We start from the raw sequence: 11628 nt of genomic DNA, 5'->3' as shown, positions 1-11628 counted from the left end.
GTACGGCCCAGTACATCACTAGGGCCAAGCTTCCTGCCATCCAGGACCTCTATACCAGGCGGTGTCAGAGGAAGGCCCAAAAAATTGCCAAAGACTCCAGCCACCCTAGTCATAGACTGTTCTCTCTGCTACCGCACGGCAAGCGGTACCGGAGCACCAAATCCAGGTCCAAAAGGCGTCTGAACAGCTTCTACCCCCAAGCGATAAGACTGCTGAACAGCTAATCAAATGGCTACCCGGACTATTTGCATTGACCCCCCCCCTTTTTTTATGCTGCTGCTACTCACTGTTTATTATCTATTATCTATGCATAGTCACTTTACCCCTACCTACATGTACATATTACCTCAATTACCTCGACTAACCTGTACCCCGGCACATTGACTCGGTACCAGTACACCCATTATTGTTGTTTTATTGTTGCTTATTTTTCTTAAAACTGCATTGTTGGTTAAGGGCTTGTAAGTAAGCATTTCACAGTAAGGTTCTACACCTGTTGTATTCGGCGCATATGACAAATACATTTTGATTTGATTTGAAAATGTTGAGCGTGAAAACCGTTGCAGTTCTTGACACAAACTGGTGTGCCTGGCACCTAATACCATACCCCGTTCAAAGGCACTTCAATATTTTGTCTTGCCCATGCACCCTCTGAATGCACACATACACAATCCATGTCTCAACTGTCTCAAGGCTTAAAAATCCTTTAACCTGTCTCCTGCCCCTTCATCTACACTGATTGAAGTGCATTTAACAAGTGAAATCAATAAGGGATCATAGCTTTCACCTGTATTCACCTGGTCAGTCTATGTCATGGAAAGAGCAGATGTCATTAATGTTTTGTATACTCAGTGTAGTTTCAGCAGAGAGGAAGAGGCAAAGCGAGAGGGCTCACTCTCTCAAAAATCTGTCCAGAATAAGCCCAATGCTTTTCTGTGGGCGTAGTATGCAGACCTAAGCTTATCTCCTGCCTATCCACCTTTGGGACAACAACTCCCATTGTTAGGGCGGAGACATGAGCATCTCGTCATTATATACAGATCTCTGGTTTCACCCACTTGCGAATTGGAAAGGAAAGTTGGCGGGTGCACAGTGCACTGTACAGATGCTGGCTTCTCCTAAAGTGCATTGATGTTTTGCCAAAATTATATAATTACTCCCATCTAAATAAAATCATTAAAAACACTTCACCAGAGAGCATGACTTAGACAGCGGGGATCATTAGCTGTGGATTGTTTCAAATCACAAGCGTGTAGGCCTATGCTAATTTGGGCAGTGAAAAACATCTCAAATATGTATGAAGATAATGTGTCTTGAGTATAATACAAAATGTTGAGACAAGAAGATTATTTTTATCAATTCCCAATTACATACAGTGCATTCGTAAAGCATTAAAACTTCTTGAATTTTTTCTCCACATTTTGTTACATTACAGCCTTATTCTAAAATGGTTTAAATTATTTGTGTTCCTCATCAATCTACACACAATACCCTGTAATGACAAAGTGAAAACAGGTTTTCAGAAATGTTTGCAAATTTATAAAAAATGAACCATGGAAATACCTTATTTACATAAGTATTCAGACCCATTGCTATGAGATTCAAAATTGAGCTCAGGTGCATCCTGTTTCCATTGATCATCCTTGAGATGTTTCTACAACTTGATTGGAGTCCACCTGTGGTAAATTAAATTGATTGGACATGATTTGGAAAGGCACGCACCTGTCTATATAAAAGATTCCACAGTTGACAGTGCATGTCAGAGCAAAATGCAAGCCATGAGGTCGAAGGAATTGTCGTAGAGCTCCGAGACAGGATAGTGTCGACGCACAGATCTGGGGAAGGGTACCAAAAAATGTCTGCAACATTGAAGGTCCCCAAGAACACAGTGGCCTCCATCATTAAATGGAAGAAGTTTGGAACCACCAACACTCTTCCTTGAGCTGGCTGCCTGGCCAAACTGAGCAATCGGGGGAGAAGGGCCTTGGTCAGGGAGGTGAACAAGAACCTGATGGTCACTATGACAGAGCTCCAGAGTTCCTCTGTGGAGATGGGAGAACCTTCCAGAAGGATAACCATCTCTGGAGCACTCCACCAATCAGGCCTTTATGGAAGAGTGGCCAGACGGATGCCACTCCTTAGTAAAAGGCACATGACAGCCCGCTTGGTGTTTGCCAAAAGGCACCTAAAGATTCTCTGGTCTGATGAACCCAAGATTGAACTTTTTGGCCTGAATGCCAAGTGTCATGTCTGGCAGAAACCTGGCACTGTCCCTAAGGTGAAGCATTGTGGAGGCAGCATCATGCTGTGGGGATGTTTTTCAGCGGCAGTGACTTGGAGACTAGTCAGGATCGACGGAAAGATGAACAGAGCAAAGTACAGAGAAATCCTTGATGAAAACCTGCTCCAGAGAGCTCAGGACCTCAGACTTGGGTGAAGGTTCACCTGCCAACAGGACAACGTCCCTAAGCACACAGCCAAGACAACGCAGGAGTGGCTTCGGGTCAAGTCTCTGAATGTCCTTGAGTGGCCCAGTCAGAGCCCGGACTTGAACCCAATCGAAGATCTCTGGAGAGACCTGAAAATAGCTGTGCAGCGAAGCTCCCCATCCAACCGGACAGAGCTTGAGAGGATCTGCAAAGAAGAATGGGAGAAACTCCCCAAATACAGGTGTGCCAAGCTTGTAGCGTCATACCCAAGAAGACTCACGGCTGTAATCGCTTCCAAAGGTGCTTCAACAAAGAAATTGGAGTAAAGGGTCTGAATACTTATGTAAATGTATTATTTCAGGGGTTTATTTTATACATTTGCAAAAATTTCTAAAAACCTGTTTTTGCTTTGTCATTATGGGGCATTGTGTGTAGATTGATGTGTTATTAAAAAAATCAATTTTAGAATAAGGCTGTAACGTAACAAAATGTGGAAAAGGTCAAGGGGTCTGAATACTTTCTGAATGCGCTATGTCACCAATAGTAAATGTACTGTTAATCCCCGTCATATGGTTACAGTGGGGGAAAAAAGTATTTAGTCAGCCACCAATTGTGCAGGTTCTCCCACTTAAAAAGATGAGAGAGGCCTGTAATTTTCATCATAGGTACACGTCAACTATGACAGACAAATTGAGAAAAGAAATCCAGAAAATCACATTGTAGGATTTTTAATGAATTTATTTGCAAATTATGGTGGAAAATAAGTATTTGGTCACCTACAAACAAGCAAGATTTCTGGCTCTCACAGACCTGTAACTTCTTCTTTAAGAGGCTCCTCTGTCCTCCACTTGTTACCTGTATTAATGGCACCTGTTTGAACTTGCTATCAGTATAAAAGACACCTGTCCACAACCTCAAACAGTCACACTCCAAACTCCACTATGGCCAAGACCAAAGAGCTGTCAAAGGACACCAGAATCAAAATTGTAGACCTGCACCAGGCTGGGAAGACTGAATCTGCAATAGGTAAGCAGCTTGGGACCAATTATTAGGAAATGGAAGACATACAAGACCACTGATAATCTCCCTCGATCTGGGGCTCCACGCAAGATCTCACCCCGTGGGGTCAAAATGATCACAAGAACGGTGAGCAAAAATCCCAGAACCACACGGGGGGACCTAGTGAATGACCTGCATAGAGCTGGGACCAAAGTAACAAAGCCTACCATCAGTAACACACTACGCCGCCAGGGACTCAAATCCTGTAGTGCCAGACGTGTCCCCCTGCTTAAGCCAGTACATGTCCAGGCCCGTCTGAAGTTTGCTAGAGTGCATTTGGATGATCCAGAAGAGGATTGGGAGAATGTCATATGGTCAGATGAAACCAAAATATAACTTTTTGGTAAAAACTCAACTCGTCGTGTTTGGAGGACAAAGAATGCTGAGTTGCATCCAAAGAACACCATACCTACTGTGAAGCATGGGGGTGGAAACATCATGCTGTGGGGCTGTTTTTCTGCAAAGGGACCAGGACGACTGATCCGTGTAAAGGAAAGAATGAATGGGGCCATGTATCGTGAGATTTTGAGTGAAAACCTCCTTCCATCAGCAAGGGCATTGAAGATGAAACGTGGCTGGGTCTTTCAGCATGACAATGATCCCAAACACACCGCCCGGGCAACGAAGGAGTGGCTTCGTAAGAAGCATTTCAAGGTCCTGGAGCGGCCTAGCCAGTCTCCAGGTCTCAACCCCATAGAAAATCTTTGGAGGGAGTTGAAAGTCTGTGTTGCCCAGCGACAGCCCCAAAACATCACTGCTCTAGAGGAGATCTGCATGGAGGAATGGGCCAAAATACCAGCAACAGTGTGTGAAAACCTTGTGAAGACTTACAGAAAACGTTTGACCTGTGTCATTGCCAACAAAGGGTATATAACAAAGTATTGAGAAACTTTTGTTATTGACCAAATAATTATTTTCCACCATAATTTGCAAATAAATTCATTAAAAATCCTACAATGTGATTTTCTGGATTTTTTTTCCTCATTTTGTCTGTCATAGTTGACGTGTACCTATGATGAAAATTACAGGCCTCTCTTATCTTTTTAAGTGGGAGAACTTGCACAATTGGTGGCTGACTAAATACTTTTTTCCCCCACTGTACATACATTTCTGTTAATGCATGTATTTTATTTATTACAGTTAATCTTCTCATTCTCAGAGTGGAAACGTTGTGTGCAGAGTTTCACAACCTGCTACACTTGTGAGAAACAAGTTTTGGTTTATTTCATAACCATCATTTAAGAGTTTTGTCAATTTTTTAATTGTCTTTTGTTTGGAGTGCTCCATGTGAGCAATGAGCATGTGTCTGGTTTCTCTGTTCTGATAATGTTGAGGGAGCACGCGCGCCTGAGCACGCTTAGAAGTACTCGGCCTGCTGCGTACAAATGTAGGAAAGTGCCCATTTGGGGATATCTGATTTCTGATTGTCTTAACTCACCACATCCACCACTAATAAGGTGAGTTTCTCAGTATTTTTTTCTTCAAAAACAAAGTCTGTTTTTTTAACATCCATTATCAATGCTAATAGTTCCTCACAGTACTTGAAAAACTTTCCAACACTCTCCCGGCCTAGATAATAACCAAGCCTCGGTGTGAAAGAGCAAAATATCATGATCTAATGATCCCATAGACGGGTTAGCTGACAACATCACGAAAATAATGCACGCGCTTCAAAGGGTCAGAAGGCCATGTGTTGTTATGGTTCAGGATGGCCAGATAGCTAGCAACAATGACAAGAAACTGCCATGTGGTGAATCGTAAGTGGCTTGTTTCAGCTCGTTTGAGCTTGTTCTTGATACCATGTCTTGTTTTGACTGTCACATCTATGCTAATATGGCAAAAATATACTAGCTAGCTAGCTAACCAACAACTGTAACGATGCATTTGAGAGACAAGTGCTCATTGTGCAACTTTGTTTGTGTTTTCAATAAACATTTGAGACGAAATATAGTTGACATGTTATCAACAATCTAAGCCAAACCTGTCTGTTTTGCCCCAGAGTTGCTAAACAACCCACCCGTCTATATATCTAGTGGAAGCGTCATAAAATACCTGAACACTTTTCTCTTGTGTCTGTCCCGAGCTCACTGGCGCGGGGAAACTCTGAGGGCCCAGAATAGGCTAGTTGATACAATGTTGTAAGTTCGCTAGCGATAGCTTCGGGCCGGACCCAGTTTATTTTTTTGATACAATGTTGCACTTCACTAGCGATAGCTGAAGTCAAGACAGGCGGAGTAGAAAGATGAATGCAATTGAGCCTATATTTACTTAGTTCACGACGGAAGTTATAGGCCTATACTGCTGCATTGGCCTATAGGCTATCTCTGAGTTCCATGCGCTCATTTCTTTAGTCGCCAATGGATCACGATGTATTAATTTGTCCATATGGCAGAGTCTGGTGCTCTCGCATTAGTTGAATTTGTACTTTTATCATTTTAATTCAGACTTGTATGATTAACCACATGACAATGATTTATAGAAACTAAAACGATAATATTTAAATCAGAGTTCGTACAAACAGTGGCAAGTCAAATTCAAGGACTTTCAAGTACTTTTTCAAGAACTAACATTTACTAACAAGGAGCATCAATTTGTAACAGTTCATATTATGCCATTGTTTCTAGTCACCACCACAACCTCATGAGAAAAAGAAAAAAAACGTTGTATTCATCACTACCTTACAATAATATGTTGTTTCACTACTTATTTATTACATACATGAGTGGTAAGTCAGTACTGATGTAATGGCAAAATGTACATTTCCGCCTAAATAGACATACCCAAAAGTAACTGCTATTCATGTGTTATTCCATGATTCTGACCTGCAGAAACTTGGTATATTTGGAAAGAAGACATCTGGGAGAGTATGAGGAAATGATCAGAAGATAGATGGTTCCGGCTAGGCCCCTTAGTTCCAGTGAAGGGAAATCTTAACACTACAGCATACAATTACATTCTAGACGATTCTGTGCTTCCAAGTTAGTCTTTTGTAAAAACAAAAAGCACTTTTTTTTTAGGAGGTAGATCAGATTTAATTTTGCAGATAGACTGTGGCTTCCATCAATGTAATTGTCTGCATCATTTCCAATCCCCCATATATACAGTGCATTCGGAAAGTATTCAGACCCCTTCCCTTTTTCCACATTTTGTTACGTTACAGCCTTATTCTAAAACAGATTTACCTCTTAAATGTAATGGCAAAATGTTGATTTCCGCCTAAATAGACATACCCAAAAGTAACTGCTATTCTTGTGTAATTACATGATTCTGACCTGCCCAAACGTGGCATATTTGGAAAGAAGACATCTGGGAGATTATGAGGAAATGATCAGAATATAGATAGGAGTTACATAGTTCAGAATACACAAGATCAAGCACACACAAAATAACCGTTTTTTTTTGTTTAAAAAAAAAAAGTAATCTTTCATTGACAAGCTATAAGTGAATTATTGGTGACTAGAGCTGGAAACACATCAGATGGCTTCCACAGCATGTGAACAATATCAGAAAAAAATGGGATTGATAGACCTAACAACTAGAATTGGGCAGATGTTTTAGTAAGTGGTGTCAGGTGTGGTCACGGGACGTTTCCAAGTGTCCCTAAACCTCTCCAAAGTGACATATGTCTGTAAATTAGATCATTCCAGTGCTATTACATATTTGCAATCCCTAAATGCTATTAGTTCAGTGTAAAAACACAATTTCTACCATATCAACCTCATTCAAACTTTGTGGTGGTGTTATGGGGTATCCAGGGTACATTCAAGTAATTGTACTGTTTTTGCACAGTGGATGTGCCTAAAAGTTATTGTTCACTATAAAAACAACATTTCTACAACACCAACGACTCTCAAACATTGTGGTGGTGTCAGGGGATATACAGGAGATATGGATGCCTACGGCGTGTAAGCAGGCAATATCATTTTTTTGATGCGGAAAGATATAGTCATTCGGTGGACATTCGATGTTGCCATTAAGTCAATAACATTGATAACATTGGCAACCTAAGGATTAATTTGATACCCCCATGTAGCTATAGCTCAAACACAGACCAAATCTAAGTTTACCTTGTAAGATGTTTGCTGTTTGGTGAAAACATTTTGACTCTCGGGGCTGGTGATCAATAACGGTACGTCACAGGCAGACAAATAAGATATCATCATGATCTGTGGAGTCCCGGCTTTCGGTGTGTATCAACGTATTCCGTGTTTATTTTGTTTACGCTTCACAACGCTAACCGGAATGTAGGTAGCAGCCATCTTGAAATGAGGTCATCGGCTCGGCCTGCCCTTATAAATTCGTATGCCCATATATGGTAGTAAGTCATACCAAAGATTTGAAGGCAGTGATCAATAGCCAAGATAATCAGCTTTCCGCAGACACCCTGATTTTGCAGATAGGGGCTACCATTCTCATACCAGACTGAATTGAATAAACAAATAAATTAGGGTCACCAAATATTGGGACTTATTCCAGCTTAATGACTGTGTTTTTATTTTGCATTTGGGAATCTACTACTTAAAGGCTACGAAAAAGCGTCTTGCTTCCGACTGGCAGCTTTAGTGTTGCCGGTCGGGAAAAGGGCGGGTGGGCTGTGTGAGGTAAAAGGCACGTGAACAGCCACCAGAACTGCAGGAGTACAGCTGCCTCTTTATGAAGTGGAATATCGTGGGCGCCCGGTGAATGAGGCGATTGGCAAAATAAGCTCTGGAGGTTGTTGCAGGGGGAAAAGTCTGAACTGGCGCCAGCGCAGAATGCAGCGTTGTCTTTCCCCCTTCATGGGTCTCTTCAGGGCCGATTCACCGAATGTCAAAGTATGATGCTTTTTTTGCACCTTACACTGTGTGGGTATGGTTGGGTCCAGTGATGTAGTGGTAAAAAAAAGGTGGGTAAACTACACGGGGATAAGTATGCATTGGCTGTCTCTGACAGAGCATAATGTCAGCAGTGTGTATTGCTTCCAGTTACTTGAGAGATAAATATGATGAGAGCCAGCTAGCTCACTGACTTCAAGCAGCAGGATCATTGGTGTAGAAAAAGCATTCAGTAGCATTCCTGATGCTAACTACGCTGCCTCTGGCCATTGACAGACAGTAGCCCAGTACTGGAATAGAATAGCCCCTAAACACCTCTCTCCTGTTGCTATAGCAACACCACCCGCTTCTGACAGCAAATTAAAACTTCATTCTCTAACACTATCCATTCCACTCCAAGGACCGAGCCAATGAAATAGCCTATTACTGTACTGAAGAGATCTCTAGTGATACTTACTGCAATACAACGAGGTACATGCCAAGTTATTTCTTGTATTTCATAGAATATGGTTAACTATACAGTACATTATGTAAGTAATTTAGTACACGCTCTCCAAAAAGACAATATGTGGGTAAGACACAAACATTCAACAACCCACCCACGACATAATACCCACGAGAAACACTCAACCCCCATGTCTAGTCCCATGAAGTATAGGGTAGGCTAACCAACCACATAATCAAAACAATCCCAAGTTTTGCCTTTCATACTTTCTGAAATGGCATGCCAACAATAATGTCCTAAAGCAAATTAAGACAAATTCATAATTACGTATTCCCCTGTTGACAATAAACATTACACTGGTCGACACCTTATCTTGCCATACTACAGTCTCAGATTCCCCATCCTATTTGGGGCTGTATTCTCATGCTCACTTAATGAGATTACCACTGTAGTAAGAGGTTCAAAAGCATCTTAATTGAAAATAGAAAGAAATGCAGTGTAACATTGTATACATTATTGAGTGGTGAAAGAGTTTCGGGGCTGTGTGTATAAACAGGGCCTCCCTATCGGAGGCTATATCTGGGGCTGAAGTGCTGTGCGCTCCACATATTGATTTTACTGCAGGGGAAGGGATTTATTAGTATTACTAGGGGACTATGGACACTGTGTGCATAAATAATAAGAACCACTTAATTGGATAGACCTCTCGTCTCGTGCCTTGGATCCTGACATTTCTTACACACCCATTCACCCACAGGCAGGAACAGGGATATCCAGGGCTTTTTCCAACAATTTCAGGTCTCTCCAGAGATGTTTGATCGGGTTCAAGTCCGGGCTCTGGCTGGGCCACTCAAGGACATTCAGAGACTTGTCCTGAAGCCACTCCTGCGTTGTCTTGGCTGTGTGCTTAGGGTTGTTGCCCTGTTGGAAGGTGAACCTTCGCCCCAGTCTGAGGTCCTGGAGCAGGTTTCAATCAAGGATCTCTCTGTACTTTGCTCTGTTAATCTTTGCCTCGATCCTGACTAGTCTCCCAGTCTCTGCCGCTGAAAAACATCCCCACAGCATGATGCTGCCACCACCATGCTTCACCGTAGGGATGGTGCCAGGTTTCCTCCAGACGTGACGCTTGGCATTCAGGCCAAAGAGTTCAAACTTGGTTTCATCAGATCAGAGAATCTTGTTTCTCATGGTCTGATAGTCTTTAGGTGCCTTTTGGCAAACACCAAGCGGGCTGTCGTGCCTTTTACTGAGGAGTGGCTTCCGTCTGGCCACTCTACCATAAAGGCCTGATTGGTGGAGTGCTGCAGAGATGGTTGTCCTTCTGGAAGGTTCTCCCATCTCCACAGAGGAACTCTAGAGCTCTGTCAGAGTGACCATTGGGTTCTTGGTCACCTCCCTGACCAAGGCCCCTCTCCCCCGATTGCTCAGTTTGGCCGGGCGGCCAGCTCTAGGAAGAATCTTGGTGGTTCCAAACTTCTTCTTTTTTTGTTTCTTTATCCCTTTTTCTCCCCAATTTGTAGTTACAGTCTTGTCCCATCACAGCAACTCCCATACGGACTCGGGAGAGGCGAAGATCAAGAGCCATGCGTCCTCCGAAACACGACCCCGCCAAGCCGTAGTGACACCTCTAGCACTGCGATGCAGTGCCTTAGACCGCTGCGCCACTCGGGATGCTCGGTTCCAAACTTTTTCCATTTAAGAATGATAGAGGCCACTGTGTTCTTGGGGACCTTCAATGCTGCAGACATTTTTTGGTACCCTTCCCCAGATCTGTGCCTCGACATAATCCTGTCTCGGCACTCTACAGACAATTCCTTCGACCTCATGACTTGGTTTGTGCTCTGACATGCACTGTCAACTGTGGGACCTTAAATAGAGAGGTGTGTGTCCCTTTCCAAATCATGTCCAATAAAATAAAATAAAATAAAATTGTATTTGCCACATGCGCCAAATACAACAGGTGTAGACCTTACAGTGAAATGCTTACTTACAAGCCCTTAACCTACAATGCTATTCTTAAAACTGCATTAATGTTAAGTAAAAATAGATAAGTAAAAAATAAAAATAGCAAATAATTAAAGAGCAGCAGTAAAATAAAATAACAGTAGGGAGGCAATACACAGGGGGTACCAGTACAGAGTCAATGTGCCCCCCGCAGTGCCACCAGTTAGTCAAGGTAATTGAGGTAATATGTACATGTGGGTAGAGTTAAAGTGACTATGCATAGATAATGAACAGAGTAGCAGCAGCGTAAAAGAGGGTGTGGGGGTGGGGGGGCAATGCAAATAGTCCGGGTAGCCATGATTAGCTGTTCAGGAGTCTTATGGCTTGGAGGTAGAAGCTGTTAAGAAGCCTTTTGGACCTAGACTTGGCACTCCGCTTGGCTGGAGTCTTTGGCAATTTTTTGGGCCTTCCTCTAACACCGCCTGGTATAGAGGTCCTGGATGGCAGGAAGCTTGGCCCCAGTGATGTACTGGGCCGTACGCACTACCCTCTGTAGTGCCTTGCGGTCGGAGGCCGAGCAGTTGCCATACCAGGAGGTGATGCAACCAGTCTGGATGCTCTCGATGGTGCAGCTGTAGAACTTTTTGAGGATCTGAGGACCCATCCCATCTTTTCAGTCTCCTGAGGGGGAATAGGCTTTGTCGTGCCCTCTTCACAACTGTCTGTGTGTGTTTGGACCATGATAGTTTGTTGGTGATGTGGACACCAAGGAACTTGAAGCTCTCAACCTGTTCCACTACAGCCCCGTCGATGAGAATGGGGGCGTGCTCAGTCCTCTTTTTTTCCCTGTAGTCCACAATTGAATTTGTAAAAACATCTAATGGATGATCAATGGTAACAGGATGCACCTGAGCTCAATGTTGAGTCTCATAGCAAA

The sequence above is a fragment of the Coregonus clupeaformis genome, chromosome 33 (assembly GCF_020615455.1).
Source record: "Coregonus clupeaformis isolate EN_2021a chromosome 33, ASM2061545v1, whole genome shotgun sequence".
Lineage (NCBI taxonomy): Eukaryota > Metazoa > Chordata > Actinopteri > Salmoniformes > Salmonidae > Coregonus > Coregonus clupeaformis.
Note: the sequence above shows the minus strand (reverse complement) of the source record.